Here is a 23,935-nt window from a genome sequence, read left to right as displayed (position 1 = left end):
GCAGTTAAGGTGAGTAAGTCAGTTTCCTAAAAGAGGTGTTTTAAGGTATCTGAGGCATTCACGTGCACTTGGCAGATATAACAAAGGACTACCTGTGTCATTCTAAAGCAGCAGGTGAGATGTCATTGTGGTGTTAAATGTCATAAAATGACCACAGAAAACTAAGCTGCCTGGGAAAACTATCTCACCATGATCACAGAATCATAAAATATCCCAAGTTGGAAAGGACGCGTAAGGATCATTGAGTCTAGCTCCTGACACCACACAGGTCTACCCGCATATTCAGACAATTTGACTAAGAGCACAGTCAAAACTCTTCTTAAACTCCAACAGGCTTGGTGCCGTGACTACATCCCTGGGGAGCCTGTTCCAGTATGCGACCACCCTCTCAATGAAGTACTTCCTGATATCCAGCATAATCAATAGACTAAGTGGAGTTTGGAGAGTGATCTGGTGATGATGAAGTATATATCGATTACCTGAATTCCTTTCAGTATGTATAGCTGAATCACTTTCCTATGTATAGCAAAAAAAGAGAGTTATATATGCAGATTGCCTAAGATAATACTAGAGATAAATCACATTTTTAAATGAAAATGTCTTCCCTTCCCTTCCCTTCCCTTCCCTTCCCTTCCCTTCCCTTCCCTTCCCTTCCCTTCCCTTCCCTTCCCTTCCCTTCCCTTCCCTTCCCTTCCCTTCCCTTCCCTTCCCTTCCCTTCCCTTCCCTTCCCTTCCCTTCCCTTCCCGTCTCTCCTCTCCTCTCCTCTCCTCTCCTCTCCTCTCCTCTCCTCTCCTCTCCTCTCCTCTCCTCTCCTCTCCTCTCCTCTCCTCTCCTCTCCTCTCCTCTCCTCTCCTCTCCTCTCCTCTCCTCTCCTCTCCTCTCCTCTCCTCTCCTCTCCTCTCCTCTTTTCCCTTTCCCTTTCCCTTTCCCTTTCCCTTTTCCTTTCCCTTTCCCTTTCCCTTTCCCTTTCCCTTTCCCTTTCCCTTTCCCTTTCCCTTTCCCTTTCCCTTTCCCTTTCCCTTTCCCTTTCCCTTTTATCTCTTTCTCTTTCTCTTTCTCTTTCTCTTTCTCTTTCTCTTTCTCTTTCTCTTTCTCTTTCTCTTTCTCTTTCTTTCTCTTTCTCTTTCTCTTTCTCTTTCTCTTTCTCTTTCTCGCTTTTTATTTTATTTTATTTTATTTTATTTTATTTTATTTTATTTTATTTTATTTTATTTTATTTTATTTTATTTTATTTTATTTTATTTTATTTTATTTTATTTTATTTTATTATTTTATTTTATTCCATCCAGGTAAACAGAACTACAAACTTGCAACATAATTCTGAAAATGTCACAGTGATTAAGGTACTTTCAAATAAGTCCTCTCCTTCATGGAATCTTGGTGTTAAGGATAGTTTTTGAATTGAAGATAAGGATAAAATTTGAGAAACAAACAAACAAACAAACAAACAAACAAACAAAAAACAGCACTGTGATTCATGTGATCAAGGATTTGAGGAGGCGAAAAAGATAAAAAATTGATTTCTTCATGGTGTTATTTTATTTCAGATTATTTTCTTTCCTTCTTAAAATACCAAATCAGAGAGAATGGAGGTATATGAGATATCTAGTAAAAACAACTAAAAAAGAAACCAAACCGAACAAAACAAAACAACAAAAACAAACCACAATAACAACAACAACAGAGAGGCAATTTTCCAAAGTACTTTTTACTATCTTAAGGTATTTCTGAATTTCTGTTCTCTTGAACAGCTCAACATAGTGAAGTACACTGTAGGTTATTTACAGGGAAGAACTGAGAGAAGAAATAAACCATTAGAAGTTAATTACTGGGAATGAAGTTTTGCTTGCACTCAATTTTATTGCAAAAGTCTTTCATGTTCTCATTGATAATAGTATTGGTACTATTTGTATGACATCATTCCATGATATCATTCCATTCCATTCCATCACAAACATAATTATGTAAATAATTCTTTATAAAAAGATAGCCTTTGTTTGGACTATTTGAGGGTTTATTCATAAGATTCTTTTACACTGATTAGCTTTGTTGTTGCTGTTCAAGATTTATTTATTTTTTTTAATGAAACTACTGATTTTTATCTCTGTAGGTAAACAGAAAAGCAGAAATAGAGCCATTACAGATAGAGAAGATTTTTTTTTTTTTTTTCCTAACACTAGGTGATATATATATTCATAAAGCTGCACATCAATGAAATGTGAAATATAAATGTGCTACTGTATACATAGCAAAAAAAAAAAAAAAAAAAAAAAGACAAAAGATAAATAATATGCTTTGATATATATTTTGATAAATTAGAGTATTTATTTTGAAAATTAGGTTAGAATTTGCTTAAACATCATCAATGGAATTAAGAGCAACTCCAGTCCTAAAACAGAAATACTTTCTTCAGGAACTTTTCCAAGATGTCAAATTTAGATAATGAAAGATAGCCAAGAGACTACATATTACACTTTGCAGATGTCAAATAAAATACTTAGAAAAGAAAAACTAGTTTGCAACTCATCATGAAATGATTAGATTCTCCGAATTACTCCTTGTGTATAAAATGCTGCTGAAGAATTGTAGTTAGATCAAAAGACAAAATGCAAATGTGTATACTATAATAACAGGGGTCAGAGAAAACAGACATTTTGAGTTGTGCAAGTTAAAAAAGAAAAAAAGAAAAAAAAAAAAAGAAAAAAAAAAAAGCAAGTTCTTGTTCTCATTTCATTTACTCAGAAATGAAAGTGTTAGTGATACGCAAACTTTTTTTTATTTTTATTTTTTTAATAAAAAGAAACATAAGGCTACCTGTGCTATAACATGACAAAATCCTGGTCTCATGAAGAGAATTGTAGTAGTCTTTTAGTACACCAGTTTTCATTCTACTTTGCAGAGCAAGCTCAAATGACAAAATGTCTGTGTGCTAATAAAGTCTCAGGAGGACTCTGATTAACTTCCTTCTTCTAGTTACATTTTGGCTTACCATTTGATAAAACTGGAATACTAATTTTGTAAAGCTGGAATACTAATTAGGTGATATATTTTTTTCTCATTTTTCTGTCTCTAGCCAATACCAGCTGTACTCAAATCCCAGATTAGACAATTACAGAGTAATTTACTCATAGGGAAAATTTCTTTATAGTCCTATCAGTTAGAAACTGATTTATGCTTTCAAATACTTTTTTTTTTTTTAATATTTATTAATTTATTTACTAATTCCAGCTATATTTATTTACTAATTCCAGCTATCTATGTGAAATTTAACTGTGATTTCTCTTGCATAATGCTTTCTTTTTTACTGATTTGACAGTGTGTATAGTGTATATAGGTAAAAAGGTTAATTTATGTTTAATCTTACAAAAAAAATAAATAAATATCAGTGTCTCACATAGTCTGGAAAAAATGTATGCGCTTATGAATAGTGGATTGATATCCACCATTCTGAACATGTAGGATCATTGTTTATCACCAGGTCAATATGAGTTTAAAACAAGTTTCTTGTACAAAAAAAATAAAATAAAATAAAATAAAATAAAATAAAATAAAATAAAATAAAATAAAATAAAATAAAATAAAATAAAATAAAATAAAATAAAATAAAATAAAATAAAATAAAATAAAATAAAAACAAAAACAAAAACAAACAAACATAACAAAAAAACAGGTAAGTCATTTTCATAATTAAAGGGGAAATACGAAGCAGCAGAGTGTTATACAGTATTGATGAAGTCATTATATGAGTACCATGCATCCATATTTTAAGAAAGCTGTAAAAAATTGAACACAGTGTAGAGGGCCTTAAAAATGGAGCATTATCTACTCATTAAAAATAAGGTTGAAAGATTTGATACATAATGTGCATTATATATAGGATGGTTAGAGGATCTTATTTATACAAGGTCCTCCTATACAGGGACCTACATAGGACTTCCTATATAGGTCCTATACAAGGACCTATATAAGGTCCTCCTCTATACAAGGATGTTTCTGATGAAAGTAGAAGTTTTTTCTGTTGTTGTTGTTGTTGTTTTTGTTTGTTTGTTTGTTTGTTTTCTTCTTTTAATTAGCAGGGAAACATAAAATGTAATGGCCTCCATCTGAAGTAAGAGGAGGTTGTACTAGAAATAAATTGTAAACTTTTCACAGGGAAAGTAATTAGCACTGGAATAGATATCTTGAAGGTACAGGAATTTTTCCATGACTTGAAATCCTTAAACAATATTGGATGTCTTTCTGATAAATTGTAATTTCAGAACAATTTATTGGCTAGGTACAGAGATATTAATTTAGGTAGTATAATTCCTAATTTAGTGTTGCTTTAAAAATCCACTTTGAAATCACAGAGTCTTTCCACTGTTTTCATTTTATTTTGTGACTCCTCTGACTTGTCTCCAATACAAGTCTTTCTTTTGTATTATGTAACGCAATGAAAAACATCGTGCAAAAACAATTCTATAAAAAGATTCAAAAACATTTTTTTGTTTTTGCAGGCTCCAACAATTACTATAAATTACTTCAGATCTGGTTTGCTAGTTCCAATCTGCTAGTTCTTTAGTGTGGTCTGGAGTGCTTTTATTGGTTTATTTCACTTTGTTGTTTTGTTGTTGTTTTTTTTTTTTTTTTTTTGTTAGTTTGTTTTTTTCCTCATAAATAAATAAGTAAATAAATAAAGGCATTTTGTACTTCAGAAAATAAATTTAACTTATTCTCTTCACACTAGTTTCTGGACTAACTCTGCTGAGTTGGAAGACCCTTTGTATGTGAAGCAGTTAAGCACAGACTTATATGCAGCATAGATCTAGCAACCTGCTCCAGATCTGTTTCAGCTTGCAGAAACAGAAAAATCAACTATACAGTGAAATCAATTCTAAGTCTTATGCTTAACAACAACAGTAGAAACCCCAAGCCTAGTATTTTCCACCATAATTAGTAAGTAATGACATGTAAATAATATTATAGAATAATAGAATATCCTGAGTTGGACTGGACCCAAAATGACCAATGAGTCTAACTCCAGAGTACTCTCAGGACCACCCAAAAATCAGACAATATGTCTGAGGCTGTTGTCCAAATGCTTCTTGAACTCTGACAGGCTTGTGGCTGCAAGTAATTCCCTTCAGAGAATGTTCCAGTGCCCAGCCATCCTCTCAGTGAAGAGCCTTTTCCTAATATCCAGCCTGACCCTCCCTTGTTGCATCTTCATGATGTTGGTAATGTTAGTCATACACTAAATTTACTTTTTGTGTTCTTCTTCCTACTCAGGAAGATATAGAATATCCTGTTAAAAGATACAACGTAGTTAGTATTTCAAAAACTGTTTCTCTAAATATGTAACTGATAATTTTTATGTCTCACATTTTCAAGCATTTCTCATCCATCACTAAAACAAGAAATAGATTTACTTAAAATCTGACATTGTAAGAGATTCCAAGGCATGGGTTCTAAGGCTAGCTATGACAGCCCTAGATATAGCAATTCCTAATCTTGCTATCTTACTTTGGGAGATCATTACAGTACATGCCCTCCAAGAAACATTGCATTTGTCTGCATTTATTGAAACTGACAGACACATTTTTAGATCAGTGGCTATTCTGCCTATCACATTACTTTTCTAAAATTATTTTTAAATTTTAGGCTCCTTTCTTCCCCAGCTGAAGTAGTTTGAATGTAGTTTGAATGGTAGATGGTAGTTGTCTTTAAAGATGTTTAGAAGAAGATTCATTTTAGCTAAATCTAAAAAAAATAAAAATAAAAGAAAAAATGAAAAAAAAAAAAATCTGTAGTTCTACTGGATTTTTTTAAAGGCATCTGTTTCTATCCATTGAATATTCTGCATCCACATAATCCTGTTACAACATCAAAGAGCTCTTTGAGAGTGAATCACATCTGTGTATGCTACCTGGACACTACAAGGAAAATAAGAGATATTCCTAAATTCTTTGGTAAATGCTCTCATGCTGGCAAGAACTAAACTTAGTCAGTCACATGAATTGATAATGGTATGCAAAGTGTGAGAATGTTTCAGATCATCTAATTGAGGACCTTGTCAAATTGTGATGATTACGAAATAGATAGGAGGCAACAAAAACATGAGAAAGACAAAAAGACACAGATTTGCAGACAAGTAGTATTGGAGACAAAGACAAGAAACAAACCTTATTAGTCACAAAAATTGATGGGCTATCAAGAAACTTGAGTAATCATTTCAAAGAAGGTTATCCTGGACTTTGCAATTAAGGGTGAAAATCTGGAAATCTCAGATATTGGGACTGCAGAGTTGTTAATGAGACTATGAAAACCAAGTGCTTGTATCTTCCCTGAACTGGGTGGGAGTGGGAGAGTACATGTGTATTTGTCATTAAACTTCAAGCTGGTCTAGACAGTGAGTAGGAGAGCCATGGAGCGGATTAGGATGGTTTGGGATCTGGGTAGTGGTATTAAATGTAGAGAGTCTGTTCCTGTGCTTGGAATATTGGAATATCCACAAATGTGTGTGTGCTGGAGTTGTGTATCTGCCTGCACCAGGGACCTGCTGTCTCTGCCATCCTGAGTGGAGGAGAGGACCTGGCTGTGCTGATGCTTTGCTTGAGTCCTGTGTGTGGATGCTGTTGAAGACTGCATTGGGTCTGTAGCAAACTGTGTAGTCAGCCATGTTGGTTTAATTTGTGCATGTGTGTGTCTGAGGAACACATACTCAGTTTTGCTATTGCTAGAATCTGGGAAAGAGAAAATAGCAGTCATAGCTTGAGTCTCCAGGCTTGGCTCCATTGACCAAGCAGGAAACATTCACAGACTTTAGAGTGCTTGGAGTTGACTGCTGCTTGTAACATCCCTTAACACCTATATAATGTGCCCTAAAGAGTTAAATAAATATAAAATAATAATAATAATAAAAAAAATTATAGACTATAACTAAAGAAATAAAAAATCAGAATATGAGCCTGAGTAAACAATCAGTACTTTCCAGTCAAGGAAATCATCCGGTGATTTTTGAATATTATAGTGATTAGACACAGCTTTGTCTTTAAGAATTTGAAATGCAAAATAATCCAGTAGAAACATATGGAAAGACCAGAGTATAATTCAGTGACCTAAACAAAAGAATTTAATGCAGGTTTAGGTGTTTTAATGTATTCCAGCTCACCTCCATCTGGCACTCCAGTAAAACACCAATCTTCTGTAAACCTCATGTCATCTTATCAACCTCATGCTGTTGTCTTCAGAATCCCAAATGCACTCAGATTAGAAAATTAGACTATTATGTTAAAGAAACTGTATCCCATCATCAAAGCCTGAGTTAGTAGAGAACACCAAATAAACCTGCCCAGACTTCAATACCAGGTGAAAAACCACCCAGACAGAAAACATATTTTCCGAGCACAAGTAGAATGCAAACAGCATAGCAAAAGAAAAATATCAGGAATGCTAATTTAAAGGATTTCCTCACAGCAGAAACTGATATAACTATATCTGAAACTGCATGGACCAGTAGCTCTAAATAAACAAACAAACAAAACAAATTACATGTATTTGCAGTCAGCTTTTCAAATCACTGCGATACCAAAATGCATGATATTAACACTGACTAAAATACAGAAGTTAATAGAAAATTAAGAAAAATCTATGAAGCACAGGTATTCTGGAAGTGATCTGGTACCTGCCAAGATTGTACTACCATGCATGTACAAACCATAAGATTGTACTACCAACTAACAGGACATTCACATAAGAATCAGAAAAAAAAAAAAAAAAAAAAAAAAAAAAAAAGTGTCTGCTACTGAGTTAGTAGTTTCAAAGACAATAAATCCACAGCATCAATGGAGTGTAAAAAAAAAAAAAAAAGAACCCCAGAAAACTTCCAGTGAAGTATAAATGGACAGAAAACAATACTTTTCATTACCAATTACAGGAGTGATTGTGGGAAGGTGACATGTCAAGTACTTTTCTGTAATTTGTAAGAATCCTAAGATTTGCCAACTCTGTAAAACATATTACGTTTTTGTCTATTCAACAACTCTTTTGAGGAGACGTTTTTTTCTCCCTATTGCATTGTGTACAATATTTAATATGTTTCATATTGTTCATGTTACAGATGGTGCTGTAGTCAAAACAAACAATATTTTCAAAATGAGATAGAATATATTTTCTAAGAACTTTTAGATTAAAGATAAGGAAGCAAGAATGTAAATTTCATAGAATCATCGAGTCATACAATATCTGAGTTGAAAGGGACCCACAAGGATCATCAAGTCCAACTTCTGGGTCACCAAAATGTATTTTGGAGAAGAAAGATAACATGGGGATACATATAACACAATGGAACAAATATGTAAAGCAGAGCATCTTAAGTAACTAGAACATCAGGCTACCTGTACCCAGAACTAGAATTTTGATCTCTGCTTCCTCAGCTTCTTCTCCCTGAAGATCTGTGGTGTTTTGGCAAGCTAGCCTGCTGTGAATACATTGAATGATGTTTTATTTGTATTTTTTTTCCGAAGATCTGGTACTTATATATCAGTGAACTGAAAGCAAATTGTTATGTTATACATCAGCTCTTGTGTCAAATTAGTGCTCAAGCCCAACATGAAAAAAGTTTTGTCAGACTCCTTGCCTGAGTGATCAGTTTCGTATGCTAAACAAAGTCATCCTTTTTTTGGAGACAGTATTTATTTATTAAATGATGTTGTTTAAATCATAGAAAGAGACTGTGTGCAGACATTTTATTTTGTTTTTAATTTGACCCCTTAGGGGTCTGTTTTGGACCAGTGCTTTTCAATATCTTCATCAATGACATAAGCAATGGGATTGAGGGCACCCTCAGTAAGTTTGCAAATAAAACCGTGCTGAGTGGTGCAGTTGATACCAAAGAAGGAACAAATGCTATTCAAAGGGACCTGGACAGGCTGGAGAAGTAGGACCATGTGAACCAAATGATATTAAACAACTCCAAGACCAATCCCAGACAGGAGTATGGACGTGGAGAAGAACTCATTGAGAACAGCCCTGCAGAGAAGGACTTGGGGGTTCCAGTGGACAGAAAGCTCAACAAGAGCCAGCAGTGTGCACTTGCAGTGCAGAGGGCCAGCTATGTCCTGGGCTGCATCAAAAGAGGTGTGACCAGCAGGGTGAGGGAGGTGATTGTCCCCCTCTACTCTGCCCTCATGAGGGCCCACCTGGAGTACTATATCCAGGTTTGGGGCGCCCAGCACAGGAAAGATGTACTCTGCAGAGGAGGGCTACAAAGATGATCAGAGCGCTGGAGCACCTCCCCTATGAAGAAAGGCTGAGAGAGCTGACGGGGTTGATCTCAGGTGGAAACACTTAGTTTTGGGGGTGTTTAAGGAAAGGTTGGATTTGGTGCTTAGGGACATGGTTTAGGGGGTGACATTGGTAGTAGGATGATGTTTGGATCAGATGATCTTGGAGGTCTTTTCCAACCCTAACAATTCTACAATTCTATGTTCAGCCTGAAGAAGGGAAGGCTCCAAGGAGATCTCGTTGCAACCTTTCAATACTTAAAGGAGTCTTATACAAAGGATGGAGAGGAACTCTTTACTTGGGTAGGTAATGATAGGACATGGGGGAATGGTCTTAAACTAAAAGAGGTTAGATTTAAATTAGACATTTGGAATAAATTCTTCACTGTAAAGGTACTGGAACAGGTTGCCAAGAGAAGCTGTGGATGTACCATCCCAGGAGGTGTTCAAGGCCAGGCTGGAAGGGGCCTTGACCAACCTGATCTAGTGGTTAGCATCCCTGCCCATGGCAGTGGGGTTGGAACTAGATGATCTTTAAGGTCCCTTCCAGCCGATTCCATTCTGTGATTCTATGATAGTTTCCAAATACTGACAAGCCCATTATTATTATCTTCTTTTTTCACATCACCAATATTTACAGGTGTGATCATACAAAACTAAATCATTCATTACTAGTTCTTTGTGTATGAGATGGAAATGAATTATAAAAAGCATTCAAAAAGACAATCTCTGCTTCTTTTACAATTATTATATTGCATTTAAATAATGCTTTAATCTAGTGATCTGTATTCCTATACAAATTCTAAAGCTGCACAAATAGTTTACCGACACTGTTCTTCATATTAAGATCTCAGACTTGGTTAAACTTATTTTACATAGAAATTATGACTGCTTTAGAACCTGTTTTTTTTTTTGTTGTTTTTTTTTTGTTTTTTTTGGGGGGGGGAGGTGGGGGGACTTTCACAACAGAGTGAAAAATAACTGTAACATGGACAATAACAAATCATCAACACACTGACCATAACATAGAGGCTCTTTTCCATATTATCTGTAGAATTAAGGAATTGCAATTTCATCTTGCAGGTGTCATTCAGAATAAAATATTATGTTTTAAAATATAATTCAAAATTATTCAAAAGTATTCAAAATTATATTATGAATATAAAAATCATTCAAAATTATTCAAAAATATTCATAATTCTGCTGCTTAGCAAAAAATAGCAGCACAAACATTTTTAGAGTAATTTTTGAATTTTCATATTTAGTAGAATACACTACTATACTACAGGCTAGTCATTTTCACTTTTTCTCCCAGGAAAATCATGTAGAAGGCCCTTGTGGAAGCTATTTTGCAGGGGAGGAATGAACAGGGAATGGGCAGTATGGATTTACCATCATTTGCAATAAGCCTGACTGCTCTTTTATGATTGGTTTTCACTTCTTTGGGAAGGGGCTGAAATACTGCAGAATACAAGACAGGAAAATTGATGAAAATTAATCCTCACTACCCTGAAAATTGTGCAGTTATCACTGCCAAATAGGAGGGTAGAACCATCTCTGTAACCTTCTGACTACTCTTGCAATGCACCTTCTTGCAATGCACCCACAAGTGCAGAAGGAGCTGGTAGATGTGATTGTGTAATCACACTCTAAAATCTTTACTCAGTCATGGCAAATGGGAGAACTCCCCAAAGACTGGAAGAAAGCAAATGTCACTCTTATCTTCAAGATGGGCAAGAAGGAGGATCCAGGGAAAAATAGGCTTATCAGCCTCACCTCAATTCCTGAGAAGATGATGGAACAGCTAGTCCCAGAAACAATTTTCAGGCACATGAAAGACAAGAAAACTGTTGGGAGTAGTCAGAGTGGATTCACCAAGGGAAAGTCCTCTTTGACTAACTTGATAAACTTCTATCATTTAATGACCAGCCTGATGGATGAGGGGAGAGCAATGTATATTGTATTCGTGGACTTGAGTATGGTCTTTTTTTTTGACGCTGTCCCCGTAAGGTCATTATAGAGAACCTGTGGACAAAGGGGCTCAATGAGCAGACAGTGAGACAGTTCATAAACTGGCTGAATGGCCAGCCCAGAGAGTAGTTGTCAGTGGTGCAAAGTCTATTTGGAGCCCAGTAACTAATGGTGTTCCCCAGGGGTCAATACTGGCTCCAGTCTGGTTAAACATCTTCATTTATGATCTAGACGATGGGGTGGAGTTCACTCTCTGTAAATTTGTGGGTGACACAAAACTTGGGTGAGTGCCTGGCTCACCAGAACACCATGCTGCCATCCAGAGCGCTGCTGACAGGCTGGAGACATGGGCCAACATTAATTTCATGAATTCAACAAGAAGTGCTGTACCTGGTGAGAAAAAACTACAGGTTCCAGGACATGCTGAGGGTCACCCAACTGGAAAGCAGCTCTGCAGAAAAGGACCTAGGTGTCCTGGGGGACACCATCTTGAACATGAGTCAGAAATTCATGTCTCATAACTTACCACTGCCCTTGCCACTAAGAAGGCTAATGGTATTCTTAGATGCATTAGGCAAAATATTGCCAGCACATGTAGGTAGGTGACCATTCTCTGCTCAGCACTGCTGAGGCCACACCTGGGTGCAGTTTTGGGCCCCCAGTATAAGAGAGACATGGACATGCTGTAGAAGGTCCAACAAAGGGCTTCAATCATGATTAAGACACTGGAGCACATTACCTATTAGGAAAGGCTGAGAGAGCTGAGACTTTTTAGCCCAGAGAAGAGGAAGCTAAGGGAGGATCTTATCAATGTATATGAATCCCTGATGGGAGTTTGCAAAGATAACAGAAACAGGCTCTTTTCAGTGGTTCCCAGTGACAGGACATCCCAGGCACAGGAACATAAGTGTGTTGGATTTACTGGAAAGATATTGGTAGCAGGGAGCTGCAGGAGTGGCCTCTGTCAGAAGAACCCAGAAGCTGCCCCATGCTAGATAAGGGCGAGTTTCAGCTGGCTCCAAAATGACCTGCTGCTGCTGCCCAGAGCCATGACAATAAGTGATGTTGGTTGTGCCTCTGTGAGAACAGATTTAAGAAAGGGAAAACAACAACAACAACAACAACAACAAACTACTGTACAACAGCAGCTGGAAGAGTGAGACATGAGAAACAGCCCTGTACACCCCAAGGTCAGTGCAGAAGGAGGGGGAGGAGGAGCTTCAGGCACCAGAGCAGAAATTACTCTGCAGCCTGTGTAAAGGCCCCTGGTGGAGCAGGCAGTCCCCCTGCAGCCCATGGGTACCACAGCGGAGCAGGTCTCCACGCGGCAGCCCATGGAGGAGACCACAGTGGAGCAGGTGGATCTGACCTGAAGGAGCCTGTGGCCTGTGGCCAACCCCTGCTGGAGCAGGCCCCAGGCCAGAGCTGCAGGCTGTGGAGAGGGGCCCATGCTCCTCTCCACAGCCCATGCAGGTGACCTGGCAGGAGCTGCTGCCTGTGGGGGACCCATGTTGGAGTCGTTTGTGCCTGATGGATGGACCTATGTTGGAGCAGTTCTTGAAGTGCTGCTGCCTGTGGGAAGCCCACACAGGGTCACTTCAGGAAGGACTGTATCCTTTGAGAGGGTCCACACAATGGAGCATGGCCAGACAGTGACCATGAAGGAGTGGCAAAGTGTTACATACTGACCGCAAGCCCACATTGCCTGTTCCTGTGCAAGAGGTGGGGAAGTGACATCACTAGGGCAGTGGGCCTAAACCGAACAAAGGGGTATTCCACACCATGTGATGACACACAGTCAGATGTCACACTCAAAGGTAGGAAAGGGGAAGGAGAGGTCTGCTCTCCTTATGAAGATGTCTGTCCTCTCAAACAACTACTGCGTGTATTGAAGCTCTGTTTCCAGGAATGTGGCTGCACATCCTTCATTGATAGGAAGTAGAGATCTTTTTTTTTTTCTTTTTTTTTTTTTTTTTTCTCTCCCTCTGTGCTTAACATACTTACTTGCTAGTCACCATGTTTGGTTTGCTGTTAAAATTTTTCTATGTGATCCTGTTTTATGTTATCTATGCCATGTTCTCCCATCTCCTGTATGGAAACTGATCTGTAATCAAAAGGTCAACTTCAGAAAGAACCAGTCAAGTGCAACAATGACTTGAGCTAAGCTGATGCTGGCATCCAGAAATACTTTTACACCTGTCCTGAGTGACCACTTTGACAGATGAATCATCAAGAGCTCTTACAAACATTTTGGGAGAGGTCTATAGGATGAAAAGAAGTACCTATCAATAAATCTGTTAAAGGACAGGGATATGTGGTGATCAGAATATCAATGTACTAAATTATGTGGGACCAGACTGTAACACAAATGTTATGGAATAAGAGGTAGAGGTTGTATTAGGTCTGACTGGGAGGGAGTTAACTTTCCCTGCAGCAGCCCATACAGTGCTGTGCTCTTCACTTGTAATTAGAACGGCATTTGTATCATACCAATGCTTTCTCTATTGCTGAGCAGTGCTGGCACAGCAACCAGATTCTCTCCAACTCCTCCTTTTCCACCCCCTCACACCCCCCTCCCCAACAGCCAGCAGGCTGGGGGTGTGCAAGAGGTATGGAGGTGATGCTGACCACCAGAGATGCTGACCTAAACTAAACAAGGGGATATTCCATACCATATGGTGTCACATTCAGCAATAAAAGTTGGGAAAGGGGGAGGAGAGGGGCTACTGTCCTTATGAAGATGTCTGTCCTCCCAAACAACTGCTATGTGCATTGAGGCCCTGCTTCCTGGGACATGACTGAACATACCTTGTTGATGGGAAGTAGAGATTTTCTTTTTCCTCCCTCTCTATGCTTCCACGTGGCCTTTGCTTGTGTTTTCCCTTTTCCTTTTCCTTTTAATTAAACTATCCTTATCTCAATCTGTGATTTTTTTTTTCTGGCACACTTTCTTCTCCTCCCTGTCTTCTGAGGAGGGGGAGCTGGGAGAGCAGTTGAGGTGGAGTTCAGTTGCCCAGCAAGATAAAACCAGCACAAGCTCTCATAAATATGTTAAAACTGTGTCTGCGCCACTAAAACTACAAATATACAAAGTTCATTTCAAATACATAGTTTGCTTTTCATAAATTAACAGTGTGTTCAGCACATGCCTTCTTCGTATTTAATATAAAAATCGCACAATTTTTAAGACAGTTAATAAAAAATACAAATTATTTACTGTTCACAGTATTTTGCTAAGTTTTCATCGCACACATAGAGCTCAGAAATTATATTTAGAGCTATATTATATAGAGCTTAGGAATTATATTTCTTCTTTAACTTAAAATTCCAAATTATTTTACTTTGGGAATACTATAAATATTACTTACTTAATAATTCATATTAAGAAACAGCAGGGTTTCAATTTGAATTCCTATAGTATGCTGCCAAAAACTTTCCTATGACTCAAAAAGATTAGATTAGATTTAGCCTATTCAACATAATTTATTTTGATTCTCTCATATGTATACTTAACTATTTGTAAAGGAAACTCATCTTCTTTTCTGCTGTAATTAGTTCGGCTAAAACATTGCATTCTTTTTCAATAAAAAATATAGTTCTTAAAACTGCAGTGATTTTTCACCTTTTGTAGTTTTCATATTCTCTACTTCCTGTACAGATAAGATCAAGTGTTGTTTTTTTGTTTTGTTTTTTTTTGTTTTGTTTGTTTGTTTTTGTTTGTTTGTTTTTCTCATTAAAAGAAAATGACTATTTGTATTTTTTTTGTATTAGATTGATAAATAGTTTCAGTATTTTTGATGATATTTCCCCAGTGTACCCACAAATAATATTTTATATGTTTCTTCCTTCTTTTTTTTTTTTTTTTTTTTTTTTTTTCCTAGGGGTAAATTAATTTAATTAAACTATATTAGGTTTCTTTGCTGCCATTTTAAAGATATGTCAAAAATGCTGTCTGGCTTTGATCAACCCTACTTCTCTGCTGAAATCCTCTATTAAGAAAATAATGTAAAAATTATGCTTTAGTGATTATGTGGTTATTACTGTTGTAAAAGACAGCCCAGTCTTTTGTACTTTACAGGACTATTGTATAACAGGTTTTTATATAGTGTTATAAGAGAGAAGTCAGTTGGCAAATTTTAACTTGTGAAAAATACTTTTTCCTTTTTTAATCTACACAGGGAAAACATCAGTTTAGACCTCTACAAAAATCTCTTGCAAGGATCTCTTTTCAAAACACAGAAATTACTGACTGTTTTATTCACTTCTCCAGCCTGGACTTAAAGGGAATAAACATTTACATCTTCTTTATATAAGTGGTAGAAAGTGTTTTAGAGTGGCAGCAGAGGTCATATAGCTTCAAACTGAATAGCTAGTGACTAGATTGAATGATTCACTTGTAACTGTTCTGCAAAATTGCTTTTTTTTTTTTTTTTGGCATATTTAATGTGCAGTAAAACATAGAAGTAATTTTTGAGATTGTGTTTTTATATTTTAAGTAAATAAGTCATTTTACTTCAATATTCAAATAATATTTACTTAAAATATTAAAAGAAACCTCCTTCCATACTGTGTCTATATCTCATCCAGTAAATTAGATGAAAACAAAAAAAGAGGTCTAAATGCACAGTATGTCCTAGGTATTCTACTACTCTGAGCAGCTTTGCTGATGAAATGTAGCTGTAGCTATTTAGACATTATATTGCTAGACAGCTTTCTCTGAGCTGCTGTTATGAAGTAGTGAAGAACACTAAGGTGGATGAGAACTTTAAAATAAATACCCTCTTAACTCTGTAAATGTTGATTTTGGTTAGTTTCATGTTTGGGTGTTTGCATGTTTAATTTGTTTTAATGAAGTCAGAGAAGAAAAAAATAACACATCAAAATACAAATCTAGGCAGTAATATGGAACAGTTTTTTATTTATTTATTTTTTAATACACTAATAGTCATGGTAATTAACCCAATATTAAGCAAAAGAAATACTGAAAAAATATGAATACTACCTATTGCAAACCATCTCATTATATAAACTATAGTTCAGTTGGAAGGGACCTACAAAGATCATATAGTCCAACTGCCAGGGCTATATAGTTCACTTATAGGCTATATAATCCATTTAAGGGCTAACCAAAATTAAAATATATTGTCAAAGGCATTTTCCAAATATATTTTGAACACTGATAAGCAAATCACCATCTATATCCCTAGGGAGCCTGTTCCAGTGAGTTGACCACCCTCATGATAAGAAATATTTCCTTATATCTAGTCTGAACCTCCCTTGGTACAACTTTGTGACATTCTCATGCATCCTGACTGGTTACCATGGAAAAGTGCCCAACACCTCCCTCTCCATTTTATCTCCTTAGGAAGTTGTAGAGAACAATGAAGCTGCTCTCTTAGCTACACTTTCTTTTCTCCAACCTAGACAACACAAGTGTCCCGAACCTCTACTCAGAAGGGATGCTTTCCATCCTTTTTATCAGCTTTGCTGCCCTCCTTTTCATATTGTGGAGCTCAGCACTGCATATGATATTCAAGGTGAGATTGTTCCAATGCTAAATTCCAATGCTCTCCAGTGGGAGAATCACCTCTTTTGACCAACTGGCTGTGCTGTGTTTAATGTATTCCAAAATGCAATTTGTCCTCTTGGATGCCAGGGCACAGTGCTGACTTCTGTTGAGGTTACCAGCACCCCTAAATCCCTTTCTGCTGAACTGTTTTCCAGCCTCTTGTCTCTCCCAATCTATATTTGTGATCAGCATTAATCTGTCCCAGGTGAAGAACTCACCATTTACTTTTGTTGAATTTCAAGCTGTTGCTAACCTCCTAATGCTTCATTCTATTTAGATCTTTCTGGAAGACCTCTAATCCAAAGAGTCAGCAGTACTTCCCAGTTCAGTGTCATGAACAAATTTGCTGATAATTTTTTCCACTCTTGCCTTCAGATCGTGGATAGGTATGTTAAACAGGACAGACCCTAGAACTGAGCCCTGGGGAACACTGATGCTGACTGTCCACAAACCAGATGTGAAATCAGTATCAAAAGTAAAGATTTGTAAAGAAAAAATATTTACAGAAAAATCTGATCAAAATGAAATATGGTATTAGATTATGTTTTTATTGTTTTTAGAGTTTAAAGGCAAGATTTTAGATGTTTTCAAAATGAAAGCTTTCACATGTAACATAGATGTCACTCTGTTTCTTTTTGTTCAGATTTATTACAGTTCATGTGTCTAAAATGAAATTAAACCAAGTTTAGTTTATAGCACTATGGAATGCTTAACTTGACTTTACTTGAATTGTCTAGGAAATACTGTAAATCTAGATCTTGTATAACTTTAATTTGTGTGTGTGTGTGTAATGGAGAATAATACGGTACTTTGTTGTGGTTTTGTGTTTGTATGCTTTGTTTGTTTTGTTTTGTGTTTGTTTTGTTTTGTTTGTGTTTGTTTTGATTGGTTTTGTGTTTTGTTTTAATCATTAATTCTAAACTGTTTCTTTTATTATTTTTTCACTATTGTTTCTGAACTGACATCTTAACAGATTCTTCAGGTTCTTTCTCTGATAAAAAATTTAAGGATAACTTCTTTAATTAGAAATCAGGAAAAAGGTATAAACAACTCCAAAACTATCGTATAATATAGTAGTTACTTTTGGAAGTATGAGATATATTTCTTCACTATTTGGGTCCTACTGTAGCTAATAACAAAACCACCAAAACAATATATCAATGCAGTTTTGTGCTTTGTGTGAAAATAAATTAGTTGATTTTATTTTACCATAGAAGTAAGGTTGAGAGAAAAATGTTAATTCTTCAGTTCTGTGTACATTATACCTCTTATGATTACTAATCATCTGTCTTGGAGTATGAAATCAGGAAATACATAGACAACAAGTGAGGCATCAAGATCTCAGACACGTATTGCAAAAATTACTAATGGCTCCAAAAGTTGTACAGCATTGAGTTCCCAACATACTAAATAGCCAGTCTCCAAACTCCAATTCACCAATTCAGCAAAACACATTTTTAAGTTTTTGTTTTTGTTTTTTTTTTTTTTTTTTGGTGAATCAAGGTCATGTAGATTAGGGGGTAATACCTTCATCTAGATGTGTGTTTAGTAAAGATCTGCTGCACTGTACTCTTTCCTGCTTTAAGCGGATTGGTAGATTTAGCAAAATAAGAAATAGTTACATTTTAGTATTATTGTAATGCATGTTTTGGCAAAACTTTTTTTTCATCCATTACTGGGCCTCTGTTAAGTTCGGTCCTGTCTGAAAAGAGTTTTCACTATATGTTGAACATGAAGGTGACAAAGGTACATATCTATGAGAGTGGCTTATCCTCCAGGAAATCTGAGCATATTCTTTTGTTAGGCTAAGCTATCAGAAAGACTCTCTAGTGTCACTGGATCATTTAAAAATGAACCTACAAGTAATGCAGACAGGTCTGAGATGGCTCTGAGAGTTTTATTATTGTCATTATAGTATTATTATTATTATTATTACTATTACTATTATTATTATTATTAATATTTAATGTTAATCATTAGAGCATGATAAACAGAAAACTAGGTTAGAAAACTAGATTCTGTCTAGTTATGAAACTGCTTTTTCTGTAAGGTATCACTAGTATCTTACTTGATACTAGTGCTCATTACTAGGTAATGAACATTACCTTGATACAGAATGAATGTGATATAGGGTTCATGAAAGGCAAGTCCTGCCTGACCAACATCATCTCCTTCTATGACCAGGTGACCCAGCTGGTGGATGAGGGAAAGGCTGTTGATGTAGTCTACCTAGACTCCAGCAAGGCCGTTGACATGGTCACCCACAGTATTCTCCTGCCAAAGCTGGCAGCCCATGGCTTGGACAAGTACACTCTGATGTATTAAAAATTGGCTGGACTGCCAGGCCCAGAGAGGGGTGGTGAATGGAGTGAAATACTTCTGGCTACCGGTCACAAACAATGTTCCTCAGGGGTTGGGGGACATCTTCCTTGATCTTTATTGGTGTTTTGGATGAGGGAATGCACCCTGAGTAAGTTTCCAGACAACACCAAACTGGGGGAAGTGTTGATGTGTCGGAGGGTAGGAAGGCCCTGCAGAGGGATCTGAGCAGGTTGTGTCACTGGGCAGAGGCCAATGGGATAAGGTGCAACATGGCTAAGTGCCAGGTCCTGCACTTTGGTCACAACAACCCCATGCAATTCTACAAGCTTGGGGCAGAGTGGCTGGAAAGCTGTGCAGAGGAAAAGGATCTGGGGGTGTTGGTCAATGCTTGCTTGAACATGAGCTGGCAGCGTGCCCACATGGCCAAGAAGGCTGCGTGTATCAGGAATAGGGTAGCCAGTAGGGCCAGGGAGGTGATTGTCCCCCTGTATTCAGCTCTGGTGAGGCCGCACCTCTAGTACTGTGTTCAGTTTTGGGACCCTCAGTACAAGAAGGGCATCAAACCTTGGATCATATCCAGAGAAAGACTATGAATCTGGTGGAGGGAATTAGTCTGGAGAAGGGGAAGCTGAGAGGAGACCTTCTTGCTCTCTACAGCTGCCTGAGAACAAGTCGTGGGGAGCTGGGGGTTGGCCTCTTCTCACAGATAACTAGGGATAGAACTAGAGGTAATGGCCTCAAGTTGTTCCAGGGGAGGTTTAGGTTGGAAATTAGGAGACATTTCTTCTCAGAAAGAGTCATTAGGCATTGGAAGAGGTTGCCCAGGGAGGTGATGTAGTCACCATCCTTGGGGGTGTTTAAGGAAAGGTTGGATGCCGTGCTTGGGGACATAGTTTAATGGGTGATATTGATGGTAGGGTGATGGTTGGAACAGATGGTCTTGGAGGTCTTTTCCAACCTTAAAAATTCTATGATTCTATGATTTTGGCTTTACCTGAACTGAAGCCTGATGTTTTGCATCCATGTACACCTCTTGCAACACGGAAAAAAAAAAAAAAAAAAAAAAAAAAAAAAGCACTAAATAAATCATCAGAGCATCAGAGACAGAAGAAGCTGAGAAATAATTCAAAATCAGTTTCTTCAGCCTTGGGAATATATGGGACAGTGGAAAGCATTATTTTTTAACTCTTCCCCTACCTATCAACATCAGATTTTTACTGAATTCTTCTCTACTTCTGATATTTTGCTATGTTCCAGTCATGTACTAGGGGGATTTTATATTTTAATAGTAGTTAACAAGTTTAAGATTGATCTCATATAACTGAGGTTACCCATTTTGCCATTATCATTCTCTTATCTCCCTCTATGTTGGTTAGATAAAGGATAATGGGCAGAGGAGAAGAAAAAGAAGTGTCTTCTTTTTACACTAGCTATAGGACACTGGCCTAGGGTGACACCCCCCCTCCCTCTCTTTTTCATATATCTCATGCATGAAAATGTAATTTAACCCAGGAATAGAGATTAGATCCTATCAACTAAAAACTGATAAAGTGTACTACCTTGTACACTAAATTTGTTTTTGCATCTGTTTCAGATCTAGCCTGCAAATGCTGAATAGGATGTCTATATTTTTCTTAAGCATCAAGATTATTTCCAATACTTTTCATATTTTCACACTGTCACTTTGCATAACGTTACATTACTGCGTATCAGTGATATACACATTTTTTTCAGATAAAAAACATCACTAAATTATTGTTAAATGGAAATTAATACTGACAGACTTCACAAGTATAAAGTTTCATGTAGCTATTATTGCATGTAGGTTAAAAGCAAAACTCTAAAAATTTACAATACTTGTTAACTTTTGCCAAAAACATCTTTCTGTTACAAAGGGAAGTAGTATGAAATGGACTATTTTTATTCATATATTTTTACCATATAGCCATTTCTGTAGCTCTAAGTCCAGCTGGATATGTCTCTGACAGTTGGAGTAGCGTGGAGCTCAGTGCAAGCTAACTACACATTTTTTTACCTGACCTTTCAGGTGGATGTTCCATTTCATATCAAGTTTCACATCATTATGTTTATAATCTATCCTATTAAAATCAGTACATAACTGATTGCAAGAAGGATATTTATGTTACTGACAATTTTTATGAGCCTTAAAATTTACAGAGAAAATACTGGTATCTTCTTTGAAGAATAGTCTATTGATAATAGCTATCCTGACAAAAACTGTAAAATTAAACAAAAACACTGAGACTAAACACTGAGACTAAATTTGCCAGGCTGACTCAGAAATATATATATTTCACAAAATATGTATACTTTTTATTTTATTTTAGGCAAAGAAATACTTCCCAAGTATCCTTTTCATTAGTCAAATTCATTCTATACGTAATCCAAAAGTGTTGCTTAATTCCTCAAACATGGCCTTAAAGTGTATAAACTAGAATTGCTTCTGATTAACTAAAGATCACTAAGTTTATAATTGTTGGCTTTAGTCTATTCTCTCTTTCTGGTTTGTGAAGAGCTTTTTTCCCTTTGGGCTTTCATTTGTCAATATAGAAAGGTAAATAGACAATAGGCTTTTGTTTGTTTGTTTTTCTTACATCTATGTTTCAGGTTGTGAAAACTATGTCTGTTGGCAATCCTAATACTAACAAAACTTTAAAAATTACTTTTTTTTTTTTTTTTTTTTTTTTTAAATCTCTCCTCCATCTCTAGATTTTCTTTCAAGCTGTCTTTCAAGCTCCTAACTCAATGGTGTTCTGGTCTACAACTACAGATGCAAGTGAGGTAAAGATGTAGTTCTGTTGTGCTGATAATCTGTTGGCAGATAGTGAGAAAATAATTTCTTATGCTCTTCCTCTTATTTCTGGATTCATCATGTAAAGATGGTCTATTTCTAGATATGATTAAACTATACAGAGACACATTGCAGCTCTACATATCCTATGAGTACGTAAGGCTTCATATTTTATGGATCACTTTATCATTTTGCCAGATATGGTGATTTTCTCACAGAACCCTTACTCCCAGAAGCACAAGTTAAAATAGATTCTCAAATCCCTCTTTCATACATTCAGCAAAGGAAGAGTGATGCAGATGACTGTTTTGTTGTTGGTGATGGTTGGTCGGTTTTGTTTGGTTCCCCCAATGGAATCATTAAATGCCATTCCAGACATGTCTAGAACTATAAATTAAAACTTTCTAAAACCTATTTACTGGTATTTCTACTGACTGTCCTACTTGGCTGAAATATATGTTAGATATATTTACACGTTACTCTTTAACTTCACTAATATGAAGTTAAAATCTCTCTATAGGAGCTTGTACTTGAAATGATTGTAAATACACATGATTTAAAAGCATGTTTGATTTATGTTTTTTTGGCTGTTACATACATTTCCACACAAAGCTTGTGGAAAAAATGTAGTTGTAAAGACAAAATACATTGCTTCTGAAACAGAAATCCATATTTTTCTGTCAGTGCCTTTGAGTTTTCTATGTCACAGCCTCAAATTTCTTATAATTTAAAGCATCTGACCTTAGATTATGAGTGAAAGAAGATTATTAACTGTTTAATAAGGAAAATAATCTGTTATTAACATAAAATAAGCATAAAAATAACTGTCTTCCAAGACTAGTTGAATAGCATTTGACTTACATATGTAAGTCTACAGCTTCCTCATAAGGGGGAATGGAAAGGCAGGTGACCTATTCTCCGTAATCACCAGTGATAGGACCTGCAGGAACGGTGTTAAACTGAGGCAGGGGAAATTTAGGCTGGACACCAGGAAGAGGTTCTTCACCAAGAAGGTGGTCGCACACTGGAACAGGCTCCCCAGAGAAGTAGTCACTTCACCAAGCCTGTCTGAATTTAAGAAGCAATTGGACTGTGCACTTAGTCACATGGTCTAAAATTTTGGGTAGACCTGTGCGGTGCCCAGAGTTGGACGCGTGGGTCCCTTCCACCTTGGGATATTCTATGATTCTATGATTCTAATATACTGAATATCTTCAAATGCCTTTAAATACCTAATATTTCATCCTCAGAATGAATATACTATATGCTTTCTGTATCTGTACCTGTATTTTTCTTCTATAAGAAAACCATTTTCTTTTTAAGTTTGGCTTTACTTGACTTGGCTTGTTTCACAGCTTTTGTCTAATTTAGCAACCTTTTATAAATAGTTTTAAAGAAAAGTAGGCAACAGAATAACAATTCTTTTCTTTCACCATATTGTCCTCTGAGTACTTTGAAATGAAGATAATTTAATTGTTTAGGATGTGCTGAATTTTTGTCATTAGTTTAAAAGCAGCTCTAGATTTTATGAAATAACAAAAATAGCAAATATCAAACTTCTGTTGTTGTTGTTGTTTGTGTGAATGGGTTAAACATTTTTTTGTGCATGCATGTGTGTGCATGTGTGGTAGAAGAATGGAAAGGAGTTATATCACCAGTCACCTTTCTCTTCCATATCTCCATAATGACTAGCAATCAGTTATTTCAACAGCCAGAATGGAGCACTAGTGTTCACTTTAATACTTCTCACACAAAAGGGTAGGTATTTTAACATATATATGACAGTGTTGATCATACCTTAAGGACAGAACACTTATTGTAAGGAATCCAGGACAGGAATATGTCTATTGCTGGTTTTAATATACATGAATTTTACATAGTAAAAATAATCCCCAACATGCTGGCCACTAAATGAAAGACACATAGTGACTTCCACAAGTGTTTTCTTGGCTTAAAAATTAACACTTGAAAAGGAAAATGATCTCCTATTTATCATA

Source organism: Aythya marila, assembly GCF_965140915.1.
Source record: "Aythya marila genome assembly, chromosome: 1".
Lineage (NCBI taxonomy): Eukaryota > Metazoa > Chordata > Aves > Anseriformes > Anatidae > Aythya > Aythya marila.
This window is presented reverse-complemented; position numbering follows the sequence as displayed.